Source organism: Bombus flavifrons, chromosome 8 (genome assembly GCF_040668555.2).
Source record: "Bombus flavifrons isolate JBK064 chromosome 8, iyBomFlav1_principal, whole genome shotgun sequence".
In the NCBI taxonomy this organism is placed as follows: Eukaryota; Metazoa; Arthropoda; class Insecta; order Hymenoptera; family Apidae; genus Bombus; species Bombus flavifrons.
The window spans coordinates 6,505,241-6,530,783 of NC_138449.1; the positions used below are offsets into that span (position 1 = coordinate 6,505,241).

General features: G+C 38.7%; 1 protein-coding gene across 2 annotated transcripts in view; it reads right to left on the reverse strand.

The window, feature by feature from the left end:
• The window catches only part of PlexA (plexin A), a 423,502-nt gene that overhangs the window by 344,453 nt on the left and 53,506 nt on the right, over positions 1 to 25,543 (reverse strand). The window contains exon 1 of one of the 2 annotated variants that reach the window (XM_069117971.1): positions 17,473 to 17,762. The exons of the other annotated variant lie outside the window; for it this stretch is intronic. The gene's annotated coding sequence lies outside the window, so the exon portion shown is untranslated. Of the gene's footprint in view, positions 1 to 17,472; positions 17,763 to 25,543 lie in introns of those variants that run through there. 2 annotated transcript variants of the gene reach the window in all.

Here is a 25,543-nt window from a genome sequence, read left to right on the forward strand (position 1 = left end):
TGAAACTTTCGAGATCGCGTTTCATTAATGGATATGTGAATGGGGCTTAATAATTTGATAATATACAGGGTGGTTGGTAACTAGTGGTATAAGCGGAAAGGGGGTGATTCTACGCGAAAAAAGAAGTCGAAAATATAGAATAAAAATTTTCACGTCTCGTTATAACGGATCTCACTGTAGATTTTTAAAAAAATTAAAAAAAAATTAGAAAAAAAAATTTTTATTCTATATTTTCGACTTCTTTTTTCGCGTAGAATCACCCCCTTTCCGCTTGTATCACCAGTTACCAACGTGGTTGGTATAATAATTTGATTAACACAGACGAATATTGCTCGTAAAATCGTAGGCGAAAAGACAAGGTTATCACCTGAATGGAAGCAACTTTTCAAGGAATTCGTTCCTGAGTGGAACGAGTTTCCATGAATGCGTTTTATCAATGGCTATAGATATGAATGAATTTTAACAACGAGCCGACGATGTGATTTTTGCGAAAATTCGCTAACTATATCTTCGAGTCTAGTAGCTTCTCCCGACTCTTAGTCACTTTCTATTGAAATGTACGTTCATTTTTAATCGTAGTTAAAACATTCCTTGAAATAAGACCGTCAACGAAAATTATATTTCTCATGATTTTCCCTGTAAATTTCATTATTCGCAATTCTTTTATCTCTGCAAACCACGTCGTCACAAAGTAGAAAACCAAAAATGTAATAACGGCTTCAATATAATAATGTGACGCAACGGGTGCGTCGATAGCGCCTACGCTTTGTATGTGTAAAGTCCTGGCACGTTAATTAAAAGAAAGAAACTAAAGAAGACGATGGATGAAAAAATAGAGAGAAAAGTAAAAGGAAACGGTAGTATCCCGTTGGAAATTGGAATGTGTGTCGTCAGACATTTCTATTCATTTCCTGCGTCCCAGTGCCCTTATGCTGCGTTCACAACGACTTCCGCTTGTTCGTCCCCGCGTGACGAGACACTACGATGCGCGATTCTTTCCCTAAAACGACTCCAATCAGTGTACTAAACCTGTGTAACGGTTGTACCAAACGTCAGGATGAACAATGCGAATGGCTAGCGGATAATCGTTACACCGCGGCGATCGTAATTAAATCGGATTCCGCGTATCCAGGCACGAGATATTATCTCTCGAGGTTTAATTGAGTGGGAATCGATTAACGGACGTCTTCGATACGACCAGAGAGAAACTTCACGCGTTGCACTATTGGGTCACCAGGTATTCCGAACAAGTCGAACGCGTTCTGTTCGGGTAACCAGATATCTGGGTCTTGGATTTCCTGAAAATTCCACGCTATCTAGTAATAGTATACTGTCATCGTGACGTGTGATAGTCGACAACGAAGAAATCAAATTGCAGAATTTCTTCTACGCGTTTATGGATTCTTGGTTAAACGTCGTAATCTATATTTTTTTCAGGAAATCAGATTCTTCTTGGACCCGAAGATTTTATCGCGTATCTTATCTAACAGAAAAAGCAGATGCCAGTTTTTTGAGGCTATGTTACTGTATAGTTAAACTAACGTGATTGGCTCCTCGCAACGATGACGAATCCTATTCGTTGTATAATTATACGTAAAAAGAAACGTACGATTCTAGGAGAGTTTTTGTCCCTGTCCAACGAGAAATGCACAAAAACAGTCCGAAAAAGTGTCAGAATTCTGGTGGCTAACGAAGCTCACGTATAAAGTAGAAAAAAAGTTGCGAGTAATAAGGACCGGCAAAAAGTTCTTCACTCTTTCGCTGCTATTGGTACCATTGAAAGTTTCTTCGCTATACTGTTTGCGCCTCTGGGATTCTAACGCTTTTAGAATAAAAATTTCAAGTCGAATAAAGATCCCACGCTAGAATGACTTTTATATATACCATACTTATATGGCACTTTGAATTTCCATCGTATTTTCATTAATATTACGATGCGCTTTGTTCCGATGTTTCGCGAATATTCCAGTTTACTTCTTCAGACCACTCCTGAAGATATATTATCTACAGACACGTGTAAATCGATCGAAAATATCGGCCTGTAATCGGTCATCGTCTGTTATTTGATATCGCCGACACGGAAGAGATAATCGCCAATCTTTCGTTATTTATCGCGAATTTGAAAAAGAACATGCAAAACGCTGACTAAACGTGAGGCATGTTTCGTGTACAAGAACTTGCGCATACTAATTCCACGGTATTAACGTTGCCGATCTGTTCAACGGCGGGAAAACAACGTACGTAACGTTCAAACGCAAGAAAAACAGGCGCGTTGCACGAATGAACGTATCGATCGGTTAAAGATCTAATGCCAGCTTTCAGTAATCAATGAGATTAATATGGTGATGACATCGGGGGAGCAACAATTACATCGAGTTTCTGCCCACAGTTCATTCTAATTATGCGTTCGCTGACTATAGAAAGGGAGAGAAGGTGAGAGGGAGGGAGAGTGGGAGAGAGAGAGAGAAAGAGGGAGGGAAAGAGAGATTTCACAAATAACTCTGCGCAGCCTCTGCTCGTCCTCGCTTCGAAATACATATTTTGTTACGTATGGTAAACCGGTGGAAGCGTAACGTGAGCATCAAGGCAATCTGCACGATCTCGTTCCTGTTTTCTAACCCTTTCGCTTAAGCAAAGTATGGAGAAAATATATTAACACTGGCTGGATGTTTGATAGCTTTGGAATATTTTTTCAATCTTTAAAATTAGAGTATGTTAGATAAATATACCTGAACCGTGAAAACGTTTATAAAACGCTTTATAAAAATGGTCGAAGATATAATTTTCTCGAATGATAGATAACGAAGAGCTGACATTTTTTTAACGAATGGACAATATGTATGTGAAAATACCTACTCTATTAGAGTACTACGATACATAAAAGGTATGTACTGTACATTTATACAAATGTACGTAATACGCAGACATACGGACATGGAATAACGTGTTTGTTATAATATCGTTGATACTAATACAACCAGGTTACATTTCTCTAGTTATGTTCGTAAAAAGTACATCTCTTATATTTAAACGCGTCATTCTATTCCTGTACATTCTGTACGTTCTTACAATTTAAACAAACAGACATCCGCGGTCTAATAATTGCTCCTCGACTTAACCAACGCTGTTGCTGGTAAAACGACCGCGATCATCCTTTGTAAAAGCGAAAAAAAAAAAGAAAAACAATGGTCAGAAACTATTCGATCGACTGAAATTCCTCGTGAGATGGTATCAACGATCGTGCGAAGAATTTTTCTGGCTATATAACCAGCGAAGAGATAGTCGTAAGGGGAAAGGAAACATTTTCACGTCGTTTCTTTGGACAGAAATTAAATCCCGAGGAACAATGCTGCGCGTGCAGTTGCGCGGCAGCCGCGCGGAAAATTATTTTTTGCAGACGTCCCTCGGATTATTTTCTTCGAAGCAGAAGCACACGCTCAAAGGCACACCACCAGGGTAGGATGGAAAGAGAGAAATAAAATGAAAGTCGCGAGAACGGCTCAGAAATATAGAGAACGTTTCTTTTCGTGTGTTACAAGGGCCCTGCAGAGGCTGGAAAAAAGAAGCGAAAAATATATTTTTGCCCTTTTATCGTGGCAGCCGAGCGTAACCCGTTTTCGTTCCAAAATAATTGTAATTCATTTTACTCTCTCTCGCCCGCTGAGAGCTTTCGTTCCCTTTCGTTCTCTCTGTCCCTCTCAAAGGATCCTAAACTCGGGGAAAAAAGACAAAGCACGAAAGAGAAAATATCACGGCACGAGGAAACGGAAAAATCCTAGCGGAGTATGGTGGTTCGGAACGAAATTACAACAGCCAAGACACGAGAGAATCATTCTTTTTCCCTCGTTCTTCTGTTCTCCGAAATCGGTCAGATCAGAGAAAATAAGAAAAAATTAGAAGAAAGAATTAGTTGGATATAAATCTTCAACCGTATGTAGTTTCCTTAAAACGACATATATTTATACAAAATAATTTCAGTCGAATTCGATTGCGATTCGATTTCCTTGTTAATTACAATATTTCGTTTCTTCGACGAGATAGCGATCGATCTTACGTATCGACAAAGGGTAGGCCAAAAATATTCAATCGTAATTCGAATATTTACGTAATCGCATGATTTTTCTAAAAATTTCTCGAGCAGAATTAAATCTACATCAACAACTTGAAAGAATTCCTTCTCGAAACCGATGACAAATTTCTGGGAGAAGATATACTCGCGAAGATGTCCGATAGTTGGAACAAAGTCATTGAAAGAAGCAATGAACGTATAATTTAAAAAATACTAAATTTGTGTTCAAGCAACCTTTACAACCGCGCGATGTAAGATATTAAATATAATCGAATTTGATAGAATTTTCCAAAAAAAAAAAAAAAAAAAAAAGTATCGAAAAAATGTCCTAATTCTTATAGCCGGCAAAATGCAAAAGACAACCTGTCGACGATTTCGTCAACAACTTAATACCTTACAACGCAAAATATCAAATCAAGTTGGATTTGTTAGAATTTCTCCAAAAATGTGCAACAAGAAAACCTCCAAATTAGCTAATTCTTATGGCCAGCAAAGTAAAAAAGGAAACTCAGTGACGATTTCCACTGTTAATCAATCCACGGCGCGTGGTATCACTTGCGGCATACTTTGACGCTAGGGATTGACTTTGGGAAGCATAGTTTTCCATTGGCGACACCGGGCGTGCTTCGTCCCTTACTCTGACAAGTTTACCCGGGCGATAAAACGGCCTGGCCGTGGCTACACCGAGCAAATTGCAGGACGGAATGTCGTCCTCCTCTGCCGTGGAAATTCTGTCGTGCAATGGCTCCCGTATCCTCCATCCATCCACGTGGATCCTCGAATAAAGGAGTCGACCAGCTGTAAAACGGCGAACCGTTATTACGAGGGGACTCGCCGCTATACGAGCCGTCATTCTGGCCAGCGTTATGCTCTGTAACTCACTCTCAGCGACCTGCCTTTCCTTCCCTTTTCACCTATTTTTCCTCTCGTCTGTTTCTCCTTTTGCTTTTTCCACCCTTCCCATTTTCTTTTTCGTTCCGTTTCTTCCGATAGCGGGATGAAAGAGGAAAGGCAGAGACGGAGTAATTGCCGCCGAAAGATCAAACGTCGAAGAATCATTACACCTTTCGACGGAATAATGGCTTTCTGTGATCGATCTAGTTGTTGGTTTTTCCCTTTTCCTTTTTTTTTCCTCTTTTTGCTGGAGAATTTGGTGCGAGATTACGAGCTCCGTGAATGGAGTAGAAGGAAGTCGAATTTTTATGATCTGTTGGGATTTGTATTGATTATTTAGGACGTATATTTGTAAAGATTCTTTAATCGTCGACGGCTTATACAATTTTTCTTAACCCTTTTAGAATAGATTTCTCTTCTTAACACTTTGACTACCACATTGGTCATATATGACCGGCCACGGTTTCTCCTGTGACGCCACGGTGGTCATTGGCGACCGGAGTGCTTGAACTTCTTACAATTGTAAAAATTGAATGAAAATTGACAGTTAGGGCATTTTGAATATAACCGATAAATAGAAGATACTTTAAAATAAAAAGTGCCCCATTGAACAATTAAACATTTTTATTAGAACATCAATATAAAAAAAAATGAGGACAAATATTGCATCTAACGGTGCACTGTGTTTGCATCCATATTTTTGAGGGGTAATCTACGAATATTATTATAAACACACGTTAGAAAATAACCGTAAATGCTGCTTTATAATTATATAATTGAAGTTAGAAGTGTGAACATACCTTACTATTATATATAGAATGAGCAAATACTGTTTACCAATATCTTCTACACGTTTCAACAATATATTCTGGACGTTTTGCTTACGAAGAAATAACGAATGCGAATGGTTTGTTGAAATAAACGAAGCCTTGTTATAATATGTCGCTATCAACTGTTACCAAGGCGCCACGATGGTCACCCGTGACCGCCAATAAGATAAACGGTCCATTGGGGAAGAATTCTTACATCATCGATTTATTATTATTTTGCCATTATATGCTTTAAATAATAAAAATACTCTTGTGGCATCCTAAGCGAAACGTGTGATTTCGGCGTAGCAGTCAGTGTTAACACTTCACAGACCGGTAGCCGATTAATCGGTTTTTGTCGCCGACGCTTACCGACCGATAACCTATTAATCGGTTTTTTGTCGCCGACAATCTTTTTCAATATTTGAGCAGTAGTTTGTTATTTAGTACTAAGGTACCTTGCTCAGTTGCGTCAATTACGTTGCTTTGTAAGCTCCTACAGTTTTATACCAATTTGAAAAACTTACCGTTCGCGATGGACGAAAAGAATGGTATTGAAAGAGTTTAAACCGAAACAAAGCCGGCGCCAGGGAGAATCCGCGCTTGAGCTGCCGGTCGGACGTGCGTATGCTGTTGAACCGCTAGCGGTCGGTAAAGTGTTAACCGTTTGAGTCGCAGGGGTCTTTGAAAAAAGGGTCGAAAAATCTCGAACATCGTGATAGCGCTTGTCATATTTGTTATTTTTATGACATACATCTATATTACTATACATGCGTACCATTAGTTTATAAATATTTCAAGTTTTATTCAATAAACATTATTGAAAAGATAAGAATGAAATACACAACACAGTTACTTGTCAAATGTACTGGGTCTTTTCGACACAAAATCTAGACAGCGCGATCGCGCTGCTAGCGACTCAAACGGTTAACTTCGAAAAGAGATTATTCCTATGAATCGTTAGCACCGGAATGACGCACCTTTTTCAGGATTAATACATTCGAACGTATATATGTTCATCACTGGTGTGCATAACGGTACGCTATTGAGAATATTACGCAATTACGCTGGTCGATCCGTACGGTAATGCATCGCATTTGCACTCGATCTTTTCGTTCGATCTCTTCGGTTGATCCGTATCGACGATCGGAAGACAGTAGAGCGAAAAGCGAACGTAAAAAGTTGCAAGTGTTTGTCGAGACCTCGAGACCAAAGTATACGACGTAAAGGTATGCGAGAGCAACGCTATTTATGTTCAATGCAGATGAGCGATGCAAAGTTATTAAGAATTTGCATTTTTTAATATGTGATATCTGATATTTGTATTTTAATTAGTGGAATTATGTGCGTTGCGTCATTAAGCTTGACGTAGATAACGACGATAAAACATTAGTATCAAGATTTTAGCTTTTAATTAGAAAATAGAAATTGCATGCTATTGTTGTTATTTCGTATAAGTATAAAATTACCTTTTATCTCCCTGTATTTAGTTTTACGAAATTACATACAAATATAATTACTCGGAATTATATTTTTAATTAAATATTGAACGATCGTTACGATTATATAAGCGCGATTGATGATTCTGTAAATGTACATTTTCAATAATGAAATTATCCGCCCGTGTGTTCTATATTATTGAAAATACAAAGCTGCCGAAATTACATTTCTCAAAAATTAGAAATATAATACACTGCATCATAAATCAATATATTAATTAATTAATAAATTAATATATCCTATAAATCTTTTAATCTTAACACAACACGTCCACAGAATACTAATAATTCACTAGTACCAAGCTCTGTTTAATATATTGAATATTTAACAGAATTTGAATTTTCCATAAATTAATATCGATAATAAAAGCATGGTATAGAATATACCAATGGTATCGACTTTTCATATTGCATTGACGATGACCGATTGACACAGTATCAAAAATATCATATTTCAACCGTATACTACTTCAACGAAGCTCGAGTTTTTTACTTCTCTCAAATATCTTAGGTTTCCGTTGCAGTAATTGCGATATATATATATAGTTTCCCGCTTCTTTGATTTTACGTCTTATATGATACATAAAATCATAAATATGACATTTGTCTATGATCTACGTTACATCGTACTTCAAAGGCGCTGCTTCATCAAAAACGAAAACTGTGACTTCTCACACGATCTTCGTATTACAACAAATCCAAAGCATTTCTTCCAATAATTATAATAATAATCATTCCTATTAGAATTCGCTCATGTTTCCTAATTTCCCTTAGAAAATTGACGAACAGACGCTTCGAGATCTCTCTCTTCCAACTTTATGCGCGTGTTATCCGATCAAAATTTTCATTGTAAGTTGCATCGAAATGGGAGGAAAACACGAGGCGCTGTGTTTCGCACGAAAGTGGAACTCCGAAGGCGAAGTTGGGTGCAAGCATCGGCGGAGAAGGTGGAGAACAAAACGTCATGAACTACGATCGTTTGGAGCAGGTCTCGTCCCGATGAATCGTGCCGGCGTTGAAAGCCAATGGGGCCCCGAAACGAGTTCCAAGAAGAAAGACAAAGAGCCTCGTAATGACAGGAAAGAGATCCAACGCAGATGGCAGGGGCGACCGGAGGGATGGTGCAAAGACGTTCGCCCTCGGCGAAAGCTAATTTGACTTCGCACTTCTATTCGACGTGTTCCTGGCAAGCTGCACGCCTCGATTACAAAGAAGACAAAGGGGGGAAACGTGTCTCTGTGTGACCGGTGAAAACGATCCTCGAAAAAGTTTGTGGAACTCGAGCCGGTGAGACCCAGACCAACAACTACGCACCGCTTAGCTTCTATCCGCGAGATTTTTCCAGGTACTAGAACTCAGCAACGAAGAACAGCGGGGAAGGTGAATGACGAGACGAAGGATCGTTTTAATCTTAACCCTTAGAAGCACAAATTGGATTTCAGTAATTTGACTAGTCCGAATTGTGCACTGCAGAGAACAAAAGGCCCAACTATCGAAGAATTTAGAGAAAGAATTTCGATAACACTTTCGATAAATATTATTTATTTGTCGCGTATGACATAGTATTCTGCCTTGTATTATATTATTAGGTCGTCCGAAAAGTTTCTTTCGTTTCATAAGGTGATAATAGATGAACAATAATTTCTGTTTTATATTATTTTATTGAATAAGGTACGATCCATTTCGTTCTATTTCTATTATTATATTCGTGCATAATAGCTAATATAAAATAATAATAAGTAAAATATAATATACAAAATATAATAAAAACTAATATAAAACAAAAAACATTGTGTGTCTATTATTTCTTTATGAAACGAAAGAAACTTTTCGGACAACCTAATACATCAGATGAATGCATCGTAATGTATATATATTATATATGAATATTTATTAATTTTAAAAAAGTTTCATATCAAGAGATTTATATTAATTTCCTACTTTATATTTATTTGAAATTCAGCTTGATCATGTTTGGTGTTTGCTTATTGTCCTTTGAGATTTAATATTTACAATCTGTGAATATATATTTTTCATTTCCAACTTATTAATATTGTAAGTATTGATTTCAAGTTACAAAATTATCGAGCTTCAACCACTTGTGGCATGTACCCTTTGGTCGAAGATTAATGGCTTTTGGCACTCCATTTTCAACCTGAGAGAAAAAAAGAACTCGAGCGACGCTACTAATTGCCGGGAAATATAGGGACAACCAATGATCTTGAAATATTATTAATTCGTTGTTCGCGCTTCGTCACGGCGGTTAAATAGCGGAGAAGTTAATGAATGGAGTTAAGGATGCCTCATTATCCGGCTCGGTGAAAAGATGAATTATTCATCGTGTCATAGGCGCGGCTGAGGAACCGTAAAAAAGGTTGGAAACAACTCTGCCAAGTATCGAAGATTTCCTCTCGCAGTCTTTCGTTGACTACGGACGACGACGGTTTCGTAAGCATTAGGTTAATAACTAAAAAAAACTGATCTAAAAAAATAACTAATAAAAAGCAAAAACGTCCCGACGTATATGAAAAAAAAAAAAGAAACACTCACATTGATTTTAAAGGTTCGAACAGTACACGATCCGACTCGAAACTTTCTCGAATTTGTAATAAACGTTTCACGAGAGAAACAACGGGATATTGTCACCATTGTGAATATTCATCGAGAGGAAACGAACGCGATGAGGACTCAGTGACTAAGCGGAAGAACTCGTGCTGTTATTATCTCGAGGACAAATAGGTCAGGATGAAAACGCTAATCATAGAAGCACGTTAATTGTTAGACCACGTTGCATTATATTTTTCCAATGATGGAAACATAGAATTTCTAAGGCTTATTGATTCCAAAATAAAAGAAAAAAAATATACCACGGTGCAATTTCACCCGTAAACGCAATTTTCTTCGATCATAGAGCTTTTAAGAATTAATAAAAAAAAAGCATGCACAACAGTACACATAGAAGCAATGAATCGTAATCGTTGCGGCATCTTGATTTTATTAATAAAAATTACTCGCTGTAGGAAACATAGAATTTTTAAAACTTATTGATTTCAAAATAAAAGAAAAAATATACCACGGTGCAATTTCACCAGTAAACGCGATTTTCTTCGATCATAGAGCTTTTAAGAATTAATAAAAGAAAACATGCACAACAGTACACATAGAAGCAATGAATCGTAATCGTTGCGGCATCTTGATTTTATTAATAAAAATTATTCGCTGTAACATTTATATATGCCAGCATATTCCTCCGTAATTACAATGCATAATACGCATTATTTCTTGAATAGATTCTGGAACAGACAATTGCCGGCGATTTGTAAAAGACATTTCTGTAATAGACATTCCACGGATTCCTGGCCAAATTCATTCCACCGCGTCACCTGACAAATATTTGTCTAACTACCACACGCTTCAGGGTCCATTCTAGTTGCTTTGTGTCCCAGATAAAACCCAGTCGCGGAACTCCGTTTCTTTCCTCCCGTGTCGAATAGAGACCATTGCGAAACCAGTCTGTGTCGAACGCGAAGGAAAGCGAACGTCGCGTTAAGTCATCCACTGCGGGGGACTTGGACGTAACTGAAAGTTTGTCGTGATTTCGCGTTTGTCGTCATCAGCCTACTATTATTAGAGAAGAGTCGCGCGTCAACCTGTCGCGTGAAACATCGAAAAATAACCGCGCATTGTCCGCTTCACGTTCCCGTCCTTTTGGAATGCCGTCCTCGTCCAATAGGCAAACGTGCGTATCATTGGAAATATGAAGCGATACCCAGTGACACAAACCTATAAATTTATCGCTATTTCTTTGTTACTGGGTTGTAACATACATACGTTTGTATATGAGGCTTACAGGAGCCAGGCAGATAAACTTTTTGTTCAACTGAATAAAATTTCATTACACGACTACACGATAATTATTCGACGAATGTATCAATATTACATAAATAATAGTAAATTCTACGATTAATTATCTATATAAAAATATCTGAAATTGAAATATCTCCACCTCGGTTCTATTCCAAGAAACGACGACTCGTAATATTCTAAGAAAATCTTCCTGTATAATTTAAACGATAAATTAAAATACAATAAAATTCCTTGAAACGAAGAAATGTTATAACACCAGAAAAACATGATTATATAAAAAAACAACCGGGGTTTGATATAATTGCATCGACACGATACATACAACAGCGACAGTAAAATGATTAAAATTGAAGGTTGTGATGCGATTAATCCCAATTTCTTCTTTTTTTAAATTTTCATTATATATATTAACGATCATATTAGATAATTTCGATAGAAGCTAGCGAACGGCCGGCAATTAAAGACTAAAAATAATTAAATCCTAGATAGATGGTTAATTGCCGAAATTCGATGGAGAAATACGGCCGGATAGAAAAAGGAAACGATAGTAATTTATTGCATGGTACAGGTTTGCGAACGGTTGAAATAACGGCGGTCAGTTTATTCGATTTCCTCGCGTCCAGTCGGCTGGTTCAACTAAAATAGTGGAACAATTAACGCAACTATTAAAATCCCTAGCGGCTATTAAGGGCACACTCCATTAAAAATGGATTAACGTTTTGTATTCAAATTACTGTAAATTATGCGGAATAGAGGGCACGGCTTATCGGAAAACCGATTGCAATGAGGAAACGAGCAAATAAATAGCATCGATGTTCACTGTCTTCTTCCACGTTGCTGCTGGTGATCGAGACGATCCTAACGCATTCCGTATTTATCACTTTAAGGCAGATTGTTCCTGCCGATTGCAAAGTAGCCTTGTCGCGTGACTAGAATTAATTCGATTGCTCTTTCTAATTGTGTATAAACGATCTTTTAGCGAAGAAATAGGAACTACCTAAGCTCGAAGAATTTTGAAATAAAACTACAGATATTTGTGCGTTTGTAGAAAATTTGAAAGTACAAAATTCCACCGAATGCACGTAATTTAACAAAAATATATAAATAGCCAAAATACAAAGCTTTCTACAATAGTTGACAGGTAAAACTATTTCCAAGCGAAATTGCAATTCGTTAATTATATTCTGAAGGATATGAATTAGCATAAAAATCCACAGTCTAATTATAATACTGCGTTTCCTGGATTTTATTTTCTCAATCTCGCTTTCGTCTCGATCGAGAAACGACTTTTAATGTTTCAAAAAAATCTTCAACATAAAATCGAAAGGGGAAATTACATGTGTCGTTTTACGATTATGTTTCCTCTTATTAAGTTTCCTTTGGATTTTGAGAAATTTGAGGAACCATAGAAATACGTGTGTCGGTCGAAAATGACAAACAGCATTCGCAACAAAAATCAAGTCAGCAGTCACGTACACCAGTGCACATGGTTATACACATGCAACGGGCTATGCAAACGCAGCCTGTGGAAGAAATGAACTGGGACCTTGCACGAATGACTAGTCACTGAATCATTCGCGCAATAATCATCCACGCGGCAGTTTACGCGAAATTCATTCGACTGCGTACATCGTGTTCGTCCTAAGTATCAGCATACTTTATTCAACATTATCACAATGATGAATCGATCATTCATCCTTTCTACCTTTTTGTGAAATCACAAGGCTAAAAACTTAATATTAGGTTAAGTAAAAAGTTCTGAGCGTTTTTCGCTAGATGTCTTTAGTGAGCCATATCTCACGATGTGCACATCGCATCGAGTCATAGTATACACCGATTTCAAGGTGATATTACGCATCAAAAAGGTTCTTTGTCAGTTTTGTGTTCGGTGAAGCCAGTTGTGTGTTACAGCGTTCGAAAATGGAGATAAAAAAAGAGAAAATTCGATACATTCTTCAGTACCACTACGACCAAGGTGAAAAGGCGGAGCAGGCGGCCAAAAAAATTTGTGCTGTTTATGGACCCAGTACAGTATCGAATGCAACAGCAAAGCGGTGGTTCCAACGATTCCGTTCTGGTAATATGGACGTCGAAGATGAGGCACGCTCTGGTAGGCCAATCGTCGAAAATGTGGATAAAATCATGGAAATCGTCGAGTCGGACCGGCATGTGAGCACTTATTCCATTGCCCAGGAACTGAAGATTAGCCAGAAAACCGTTTGGAACCATTTGCATAAGGCTGGTCTCAAGAAGAAGCTCGACGTATGGGTGCCACATGAATTGACGCAAAAGAACCTTTTGGACCGAATTGATGCCTGCGATTCTTTGTTGAGACGTAACGAAATCGACCCATTTTTGAAGCGGATGGTGACTGGCGATGAAAAATGGGTCACATACGAGAACAACAGCCGAAAAAGATCGTGGTCCAATCGCGGTGGGCCGGCCCAAACGATCGCCAAGCGTGGATTAACGGCCAAGAAGGTTTTATTGTGTGTTTGGTGGGATTGGAAGGGAATCATCCATTATGAGCTGCTCCCATCGGGGCAAACACTTAATTCGGACCTCTATTGTCAACAACTGACCAGACTGAAGCAGGCGATCGACCAGAAGCGGCCAGAATTGGCCAATAGGAAAGGTGTTGTGTTCCATCAAGACAACGCCAGGCCGCACACATCTTTAACGACGCGTCAGAAGCTCCGAGAGCTTGGCTGGGAGGTTCTATCGCATCCGCCGTACAGTCCAGACCTGGCACCAAGCGATTATCACCTTTTTAAGTTTTTGCAAAATTTTCTTGATGGTACAAAACTGGCCTCAAGAGAGGCTTGTGAAAATGAGCTGGTCAAGTTTTTTACCAATAGGGACGAGGACTTCTTCAACCGCGGAATTATGAAATTGCCTTCAAAATGGACAAAAGTAATCGAACAAAACGGCGCATATTTAATCTAAATCGAATAATCTTGACTATGTTAATTTCATCGTCGAAATAAAGCGAAAAAGCGCTCAGAACTTTTTACTTCACCTAATATTATACGATCTAATATTACAGACAATATTTGATTATTACAGAGAAGAAAACCATGGCGCTTCAATTTATCCGTAACGTTCCAATTAAAAATATATCTCGTGAAGAATAAACAAGTGTCTAGATACTTTTAAACGATAGCGTAGTTACATGTGAAAACGTTTAACATGAAAACGTCAAAGAACAAAGAACGGTATTTACGTTTTTAAATTAATCCGTGTCACGGTTTCATCTCTCTTTGTTTGAAGAAAATCGGCGACGATGCTGGAAAGAATAGAAATTCGTTGTAACTTTGCGTCGTGACAATGAATCCGATAGCTTTCACGACAAAGTTTCGATTATCGAGGCAAACAGACTGATATTTCTCCATTTACAAACGCTGCCGGCGCTGGTCGACATCATATCGTTCAACGTTCTGTATTGTTGGCGATCGCTTACTCGTCACTTGCAATTGAAAATTTATATACACCTACACGTACGCAGTATCGGCGGACACGGTTACTAGGGACACGCGTTATGCCACGATTGTGCCTGGAAATTGATTAGCCCATTCATACTTTCGGCTCACCCTGCCAACCATTCATAGTTGCTACGTGCCTCTTCGCTTAGTACCAACCGCCACGATGAATTTTCTCTCGACATGTACCGTGTACACTACGAACTATAAGTTTACGGTTGCTAAGTATTAAGTTCGTATAAAAAGAATATTGTACGAGGTTAATGGCGAATTAATGGAGAAAATTTGAAGTGTAAAAGGAAACTTCTATTGAAAGAAAAATAACTAATGAAGTGTATTATGCGTGTGGTTTTATTGAAAAGATTAAGCGATGGTATATATCGAAAATGTATGATCAACGACGCAAATAATACTGTACTTTGCTCCAGCTGACTCATGCAGTTTATTTTAAGAAACATTTTATCACCTGACGTATTAGCAACGATTCAGTCAACAGTTATTCATGAGTCTCTCAACTACCAATGGCAATGTGTCAAATATAACAAAGCGACAATTCTTTTGTCGCTTAGGGGCACATCGAAAAACATTTTTTCCTACGTTCGACCTTGTAACCAAGAAAAATTTTGCCCGATGTAACTACGATACGGTATCGTGAGGCAGATAACGACACGACGTATGCCAATGCCAAATCATATTTAGATATCTTTGAAAACAGTTTCGGAAAGTTGAAATTGAAAATGAAATTTTTCTATCAAGATCTTTGGATTCAAATCCATCGTTTCGTATTCAGATTCAGACATTCAAATTCGTATTTCCATATTTAGATTCAGATGTTTAAATTCAAATTCAAACTTCCCTAACGAAAATTCCGTTCTCTATAATCAAATTTGAAGTTTCAAACGTGACATCGCATTTTTAATATCTGGTCCAAATTTAAAGTTAAATTTTCACACGCAAACTCGAATCTTCAACTTTACGTACAAATTTAATAATCGAGATTCGAACTTGCAAATCTAAATTCAAACTTCCAACTAAAATTCCCGTATTTTACATTATTAACCGCTGTTTCGCGTGACCAAAGCTATCTTCTTATACGCACTTCTTAAAGGTTGCGAGTTCTTTAATTCGACGATGTGGAACAGGCCAGCCAATGTTAACCTGGTGACACCGTTTTTGAATTAGTCCTATATCAATTCCGATATTTATGAGATTATATCATGGCTATTATCTCCAGTTAATCTCCTCTCTTTCAGTATCATGAGATCTGTTAGTTTTCAATTTGCACGCGCCTGAAATACACCGGCGTAAGTATGATAGATGCGTGGAGGTAACTACGAATATTTATGCTAATTTCTTAAGCTCCTTGATAGACGGGTTCACGAGGGAACACGGATAAACCGTCTGAAACCGTGACAGAAGAGAAACAGCGAACACATCGATCGTTGTCCACGGATTATCGTCGTAATTCTCGCATACATACGATTCCGTCTCGTAGTTTCGCCCGCAATCACAAACTCGAAAACTGCTCTTTCCTAACACCGAATATTCAATTTATATCTGCGCTAATTATGAGTTTCAAACGCGAGTATTATTATCATTATGCTGAATTTTTTTATCGATGATATTAAAAACCTTCCGTATATTTTTTTAACACAATTTTTGCTTCTAATTAGAAGACACTTTGTAAAGTGAACTTATAATAATTTTCTAGAAGCATCTATCTAACTGAAAAATAAATCCATAAGCGTTTCATTGAAAAATAACGAAATAAGAAAATTTCAGAATAAATGAAGAAACTGTTCATTAATATTACGTACTAGTAATCTTTTACAAATTGGTTAATATGCAAGTGTTAAAAACGTTTCGAGTAATGTAATTGGCATTCGGTATAATTCATGGATAAGACATAATCAATATTATCATAACAGATAACGAAATTCGTAGAACTTAGCTAGACTTACACTTATCATTTTCTCAGAATTATCTCTCATAGAATTCTAGATCAAGTAAAAAATAAATCAGAAACTTACGTCGTACACTTGCTAGAAACTAAAAAGTGACGAACGAAGAATGTCATCAGATATTTCACCAAAGTTTAAGATATAATAATAAATAATTGTGTTTCGTGATTACTCAAAGTAAATAATCTCTGCAATCGATTTTTGAAATAAAAAAAAAAAGTTATACGCCTTTAAATCTAAAGATACAATGAAAGTCACTCACAATTGAAGAAATACACTAGCACGGAATTATGGATAGTGTCGCGCACGGTGATAATTTTCGATTAGCCGCGCGAAATCAAAGGGCGAAAATTTCAAGGCGTGGTGAACGAACGAGAAACACACTCGTGTACAATGATAAACGCTCAAACATTCCTGCCAAGGCAAACGGAAGCGCCACATCGCGACAAGGATAAACGCGCAATAAGAAGGTCACGTGAGGCCTCGGCCATTCAAAAACCGAACGAAAAAAAAATCAACCTTTCAATGACTATCGGCAATATTACTGCGATCCATCGCAGCAACTTTCCAACGTTTTTCCCCTCGCAAGCTATAAAATAACTCACGCGTGCAATCGAAAGTATGTAATTTCGTATAGCACCGTTTTTAAATCGTTGAGGGTAACGTATCGTTGCATGGCTCGTTTACGCCACCCGACGTTATAAAGAACGAGCCTATCAGACGCTCGAATAATCAGCACGAACGAAAACGAGCCATCACAAGAAAGAAGATTTCGACGGGAAATCCTAGCAAATATACAAAGAATAGGGAATTACGTATATTCGCGAAGTATACAAAAAAAGCTCACCCTCCCACTCAGTTTTTATCCCCAACGAAATTGAGGTTATGTTTTACCTGTCACGCGTTCTTGTTCTCCTCGGTGGGTTTCGTCTTACTCCGTGCAACCTCGACGGCCTTTTCGGCGACACACTTAAACATTATCTTTTCCACCACTATCCGGTTTGTATCTTTCCGTTGGTCGACGCACTAGCACTAGTTTGACACACTGATTCCCTAAGTCACAAAATCGTATCGAACAGCTCTCCACTCATGTGATCACAGAAGGGCACACGCGCACGCGTCCTCCCTCATGGAGCGACGATCATTCGGCGAACTGACCCAGACTGTGATTCAGCGCGCTGGAGAGAGTCGTTCGGTCGTTCCCCGGCAGCGTAAAAGCGCGAACTCGGACGGAGAAGGACGAACGAAGTCGAACCAGCACGGACGTGCACGAACGCGTCCGATCAAGCATGCGCCGCCGGCCTAATGCTTATCCGACACCACGCTGCTTTCGTGGTCGAGGGGTGTCGCGTGACCACGAAGTCGCGAAACACTATACTGTCTGGCACGAAGGCTATTGCTGTTATCTTTTTTCTTTCGTTCTTGATCGTGAGATTTACCATAGGCCATAAGCTATAGAGCACTGAAAAAACGAGAGCGCGAATTGTCGTCTCCCTTCACTCTTGATCTTTCACGGAACTCTGATTCTTTTTTCTATCGTGAATAGCAATGAACCTGATAGAAGCGAAAAACTCGGTACTTATATGTATTGCATTCTGTTTACTCGGTATACACCGTTGGTATTGATTAATCTATATGAAACTGCTTCCGAAATCTTTAGATTTAAGAAAACATTCTTATTTTTTGGGAAATGACGACATATTATCGTAATCATAAATTTTCAGTTCGTCTTTGTATTTATACTGTTTCTTATAATGTTTCGACCAAGCAGTATTTGTAACAATATCCTTGAGAAGTTTCACGAAAACAATTCGAATTAAAAAACAAGCGGAGCAAAAGAAATTCATATATAAGCAAAAAACAGCAATGTAAAAATATATTAGCATACTTTATCCTATTTCATCTTCCCCGCCCACCAAAGGTATACCTACATATGTCACACAACATATTGTCCTTTTTTCACGTTTGGGCAACAAACGCAACTTAAAAAAAGTAAAGAAACTAAATATTTCCGTAACAATGCCGTGTAACAGGACGGTAGCTACGTAGCGTAACGGAGTTTCACCGAAAGCGAGAACGTGTAACCTTACATACGTATTCTTCCTAATAGACACACCGATGCCCGTTCTCACGTATTTTTCTGTCCCCAAGCCGAGAGAGAAAGCTCTCGCGACCAGATTCCGATGGAATGCATACCGTAGGCAGTAATCCGCCCGCGCTCACCTCGTTCACGAGTCTCGTTTCAACTCGCGACGAGGAGGATACGCGTAAACGCGCGTGCCAGAGAATCGCGAACCGATACATCCTGATCCAGCAAGCCTGATCGAACGCAACTGGCGTATACTATAAGTACATATGCCGGGTACACCAGGTTTATGCCCGTCGTTGTCGAGTTCGTCGTTCCAGGCCGCAAGAGCTGCTCTCCTTTGTAGATCGAGGTGTTACGCGATACGAATGTGTAACACGATACATCCTTCAACACGAAGAAGCGTATACTGGAGTGCACAGGCCCAGCCTGGACATCGAGGAACTTTGTCGAGTCGCTCGCGCGTGAAGCGAAGGAATATCGCTTTTCGTCGAGCTTTCCTTCCTCCGGTTGTCTCTCTTCTCCTCCTTCGTCTTTCGCCGATGTCAAGCTTTTACTGCTAACCTGTCACACTCGATTTGCTTTTGGAAAGATCCCTTCGATATGCAACACCACGACTCGATACTACCTACTTTACATATCAGTACCATTAATTATAGATTATAGGAATACCGTCGAATTATCTCGGTAATTGACCGAGTAAAATTAATTGCGTTTATTGGCCACGCGAACGAACCATTCTCGGAAATTACGAGATGCATACACGGTCGGTTAGTAATTTTGTTTATCTTTCGCTGGTTATTTATGATACAAAAATTTGGAATTACTTTCTCTTAACTTTCTTATGGATTCAAAATTAATAGGTCTCCTAGATATCTTGGATATCTTGGACCTTGCTTTACTTCCAACTTTTTATTCTTATTATTAAAATATGCTGCAAGTGTCTCTATAATTTGATTCAAAGTGTCGAATATTCTACCTTGTTAGAAAGTTTTATAAAGATACAGATAAATAAAAATGATAACATTTTTTCATTTAAATTATTTAATAGGTAGTAATTCTTTCCTAAATTGCAACTTTGCAATTGATTATTCCTAGATATATATACATATGTATTTTTAAGATTTCAGAATCAATTGTAGTTCGTTCTAACATTACTCGCTGTATAATTATTATTATATACCGACGGAATTCCAACATCGATCAGAACATCGCGGTATATGTATCCTGCAAGTTTCCCTTTCATTTATCGGTCACGCATTTCCTTTTTAATGACACGCAGACTGATAGCGCAGACGCGATCGCGTCGCTGCCATACAGCGACGAACATATTCCAAGAGTACCATTATCGTAATATCCGTTTCGGTCGTCGCATCTGATAAGATAGGATAGGAGTGTATAACACCGCCTACATCAACCGGATGAATGAAACCTGGACCACTCATCCTATCCCCCCACCCCTCTTTCTCTCTCTCTCTCTTTCCACGTTTCTCTCGCATTTGATTTATTTTTGGCACCGTAAAACTTTCATCCGATAATTTATCAAGGAAAACTATGGAAGTTCAAAGTACAATATTCGCATCGTGAAAGCACGCATTACTCAAAACAATTAGGGATTTACAACGAACCGAGACACGAGGCAAACATTAAGAAGTTTTGTAATGGAGTAATATATTACCAACTTTCACATCGATACAGAAATTTCTGGACTATTTTCTAAAATAAGTTCTCAAGCTTCATCGTTTTGACAAAGTATAACGATGGTTAACAGTTTCAATACAGTTAACGATAATCGATAAAACGATGGTGAAGACTAATAGCCAATTATCCTCGAATAATATTGTATTGTATTTTAACGAGTTGACAATGACAAATATAATTTATTCTCCGTAAAACCGATGTCAAATCTTAGCACGATATCGCGCATTATTCGCAAGCGGAAGAAAAATCGAATAATCTCGGGAGAAGCGTGATTAGTTTTTTTGAAGGTCATACGAAGGTCAAATACCGCGGCATAATTTTTACCACACACACCAGTGGATACAGGTCGTTATTTCCCGTAAGAAACTACGGAGCTATTTGTATAGGAGAAGCATTAATTTTACCAATTAAAGCGACTGGAACCCAAATGGCTCGATTAATGAAAACGACGGTAGAAACGCGAAGAGGCATTTCAAGTCAACTAAATAATAGTTTCTGCCTGATAAACAGATTTCACGTTACCTGAACGAGTTCGCCTGAATTCCAGTAACTTGATGAACCCAAACATGGTTTAACGCGTTCTTCTCTATACTTTCCTATATAAATTCGTTCGAATAAAGCAGCCGCGGAAGAAAATCGAAGTGCCAGAAAAATTCATTACACGCAACCATGTATATTTCCCATGATTAAATATTCCAATGCAACTTTCTCGTTCGAATTTCACGCTCCAGAAAACGTTCGCCTTTGCATCCTTTACCGTGGACAACTTGTCTAATTTACCTATCCCCCTGGTAATGAGACACTGTGCGAAATCCATTTGGAAGTTGGAATGGAAGGTCGCGTGTAATTGCATAAGAGAGATGAAAAAGCTGGTCGAAGAATGAATCGGCAAGGCACCACGACCAAACGTGAAAAAATTTCACTCCCCCAGTCAACAGTGGCGCGCCAAAAAGGCTCGTTTAAAGTGTCCAAGGAGCTTTATGCACGTTTCGCGTGAGTTTACCTGTACAACGGATCAAAGAGAGCTGGCTGGAAGAGCGGAGGTTGCCCGGCGAAAGAGAAAGGAGCGTGAAAGAGAGAAAGATAGAGGAGAGAGAGAAAGAGAGAGAGATGCAAGCGACTACAGGATAGGTAAGAGAGATACGGTCGTTGGCCGGTTCAGGCAAGGCTGCTGGCAAGGAGAACCAGGGCTGTAGTTGCAAATAAAACAGACGGGTGCATTCTCCATCGACACCGGTGTGTAATAACGGAGTAGCTTCGATAAAATATACGCGAGTACTTTCGTTGTTTTCCGAAGTAGCCGGGTGAACCGGTTCCAGAATAAAAAGGCTCGTTTGGTTACCGTTAAAAATCCTCTTACTCGAGAGCACCACAGAGAGCAACAAGAACGTGATAACAATAGGGACACGTTGCATTAGGTTTCGTTTAATTCTAGCATGTATTATTAAATGGTATTAGGACACTTAGTTCGCGAGTCACGCAGGAGATAAACTCAGCAACCTCGTCGTGTTTAATGAACGTGATTGGTGAACTGGTCGTTTGATTGGTCAAAAATTAAATCGTTCATGCATTTCCATGGTAAAAAAAGAATTAAAACGAGTAATGGTAGATGGGACAGATTGCATCAGGTTTCGCTTAATTCTTACACGTGTACCGCTAATCGTACGTATTAGAACAATTATTATTTTGTGAATCGCACAGAAATTTTAAACTGACCAGTTCCATCAACGAAAAATTGAACAATCACGCACATTGCCATAAAAATGAATAAATCCTGATTCGTGATCTATGATTCGTTTATTGGAATACTTTAACAAATTATATTTTATTTAGTACTTTATGTTGTACATTTACTCCACGTAGAAACAGTTCACTAGGGTAGCAGAATATCAACCTGATTTCTTCGAAGAATTCCTATTCTACAGAACACGTAGTAGTTGCAAATTCTTAACGTTCATTTCTCAATGATGCGATTATTGGAATAAAATAACGAGAAAATGAAAACAGTGGGAAGCATCCAATTTGTATGAAACGGCGTATTTTGTCCAGACACGATAAGCGTTCTAATACGTACGCGACGTATAGTTAGAGGTGAGATAAAAAAGGTTTCGCATGGTGGTAATAACGTTGCATTTATTAAGAGACGGATCATAGAAGCGCGATGATAATACTCGTCGTTTAGCTATCTAAATAAGCACCATGGGCAACGAATAAGATGAAACTCATGATCGAGGCAAGTCGACGATATACACAGGTTCGAGAGGTTCGTTCGTAGATGAGGATACGAAATTAGAGCGCGTTCAGGTAAAAATAAGAAAGAAAAAATATAGTAGCGCGTATAACGATGATGCAAACTATTCCACGCTTTCACAACAAGCGCTCCTTAACATTAATCATAGCCGCCGTTCTTAACTAGATCGAATCGATTTATTATCGATGTCTCAAGGTATTCTTCGAGATCTATTCATTGCATGTAAGTTCAATGGTATTCGTAACTTTCCATTCTGCCAAATGATATAAATTTCGCATTTTGCCTCGAACGAAATAAGAACGGAAATTTCCATGGAACGTCGTGTAATTATTTAATCTGTTGATTGAGTTATAGCTTAACCAGAGAATTTTATAATCGAGAGATTAAAAAGCGATTTAAACAAACAAATTTCAGTTAAATCAATCTTAACCTTTGCAAATATTCATTAATACGAGAAAATATCCAAACGCTCGTAGAGACGTTTTACGAGTACTATATTGTATATTCTATGTGTTATATGACACACTTTGAAATTTCATTAGCACTTTAATGAGTCTCGACTATCATGATTATATCGGTGAAGTTTGAAGCAAATTTAATAACATACATGGAAGCTGCAAGATATTTAGTGCGAGTATATATCCCACAGAGAGCATAGAGAAGATATTTAAACAGTCAATTATCCGCTATATTAATAAGCCTTCACGTTCAGTTGGATTCTCTTTAAAACATTTATTCCATTCAAGCTTTATACCAATTTTATACTAAATATATATTTGCAATGACATCTATATAAATTTTCAGATTAACTTTAAATTTTATCTCTATCTTCAGTCTTACGTTTTGTACGTATAATTAAGGCAGCCGCGTCTCGTGACAGCGCTAATGACATTTCAAAATGTTTTATGTAACACGGCGAACATATACAAAAATCTATTCTATGATAAATGTTCAAACGTGTCGAAAGAAAAACAAAACGCTGGCATCGACTAAACGATCAAGGCTTCCAAACTTTCGAAACTTTTAAGACGTATCGAAATTTTAAAGACTCAAGACTGGAGATATTCTTAGGAAAACTTCGGATCACTTCCAAGTTGACATTAAAACGCACGTCGCTAGCGATAAGTTCAGCCAGGTACCAGGCCAAAAATTCGAGCTTAGCAATTCCGTTTGGGATTTGAGAAGAGGCATCTTCGCTCCGTACATCTCGTGTCAAGGTGCTACGACACTATCCTTTTGTCCTTGAAGTTTCTTTGTACCGATACTATCTCCAGTACTCTCGGATACTTGCGTACCAAGAATCGATCAGAAAATTCCGCGTTTCAGAATTATATGGCGAAACGATAATAACGAGTTGTTCTCGGGGCTGTGATACGTTTCGTTATGCGACTATCGGGAGGAAATTGTTCCTTACGCTGACAAGTTATTATTCGCGTAGTTTAGCGTAGCGTCTCCCTTTTACGTAAGATCGAACTTATTATCGGAACTACAAGGGCTACAAAAAGTATTCGCACGCCGTTGTGCTTATTTAAATATCTACGTAATACGCTAGAGAGGATATTAGGTTTAAGGATATTAAGTTTCGTATCAACCAATAGAGTACTTTTATGCGACTACGAAAACTTGTTTCTATGAAAATTCTACAAAAATTGAATCACTGTATATCGTGCTCTTGCAATGAATCATCTTACGGAAGTACGTCATTTTAGGACACTTTCGCGAGAACTGGACGTCAATTGCCTATTTATATAGCGAAAAGAAGAAATTAATAAAACGTGGAGTTGATCGATTCGACTCTTAAGGGACTTGCATATAACAAACTTGATTGTTCTGTACAAGGTGGAACGTTGAATCGTAAGATATTCGAAGTTCAGGTATGTCCGGATATCTTGCTATTACACAGGTTCGAAGCGATTCCAAGTATTAAGATTGTATCGCTAAGCGCGGTGGAAATAAAACGCGTCGCGTACAAAGTGGCACGATGTGGAGAGGAAAAACGAAGAGGGGGTTGAAACGACGTCGATGAGCAAGGAACGAAAGCCGAGTGGTGGGAGGAAAATAAATCGATAAACGCCTCCTATGCGCGCCCGCAGCACGGCGGCTCAATTAATGGAATAATAATGTAGACTAGGCGAGCCGGAGAGAAGGAGTTCCGTTACAAGATATCGGCTGGAATTTAGCAAACAACAATTATCTCCGTTCACTCGTCCGTAACTTTCTCGTTGTCGCGGCGTTGTCTCCTACCTCCGGTAACTAATTCTCATATCACAGATGGTACACCGGTTAAAACTTGGTCCGGAGGCCCGCTGCTACCGGACGAAGTTCATTCGGGCTTGACTTTCGACGATAGCACCAACAGCAACAGCAGAGAGGGGCATTCTGAAACTTAGACAAACGGTGACCGACCCAGAAGCGAACTAGTTGAGTCAACTGACCTAGAAACATCGAGAAACACAGGGGCCGTCGAAATAACTCGAACAGCGGTGGCTAGCCCAGGCTTCGCAGTCACTCGTACCGGAGCTTTTGTCCATCAAGAGATGGAATTCAGTTAGCAAGATTGCTCCATGCTGACCGTTCGATTTCCTCTGCCGGAAATTGAGAAGAATTTCGAGCCGATAACGAGGTCGAGCGCGATGTTCTCCAGCTCGACCAGTTCTCCACCTACTCTCCCGCTATGAAGCACACGTACAGCCATCCTAAGAATTGATATCTTTCGTTCAAAGATTACCAAAGACACGGGTTCCCACTTATTAAGAAGGCATCGAGCTCGAAATCGCGCTCAATTATGCGGCCAGCTGTGAAACACGGTTTAGAGAAAAACGAATCATTGGATAATGAAAGAAGTTCGTGAAACGCGGAGAAGAAAAAGATAGAGAGAAAGAGAGAGGAAAAAAGATAAAAGAAGCTTGGGGAGATTCCTCGGTTTG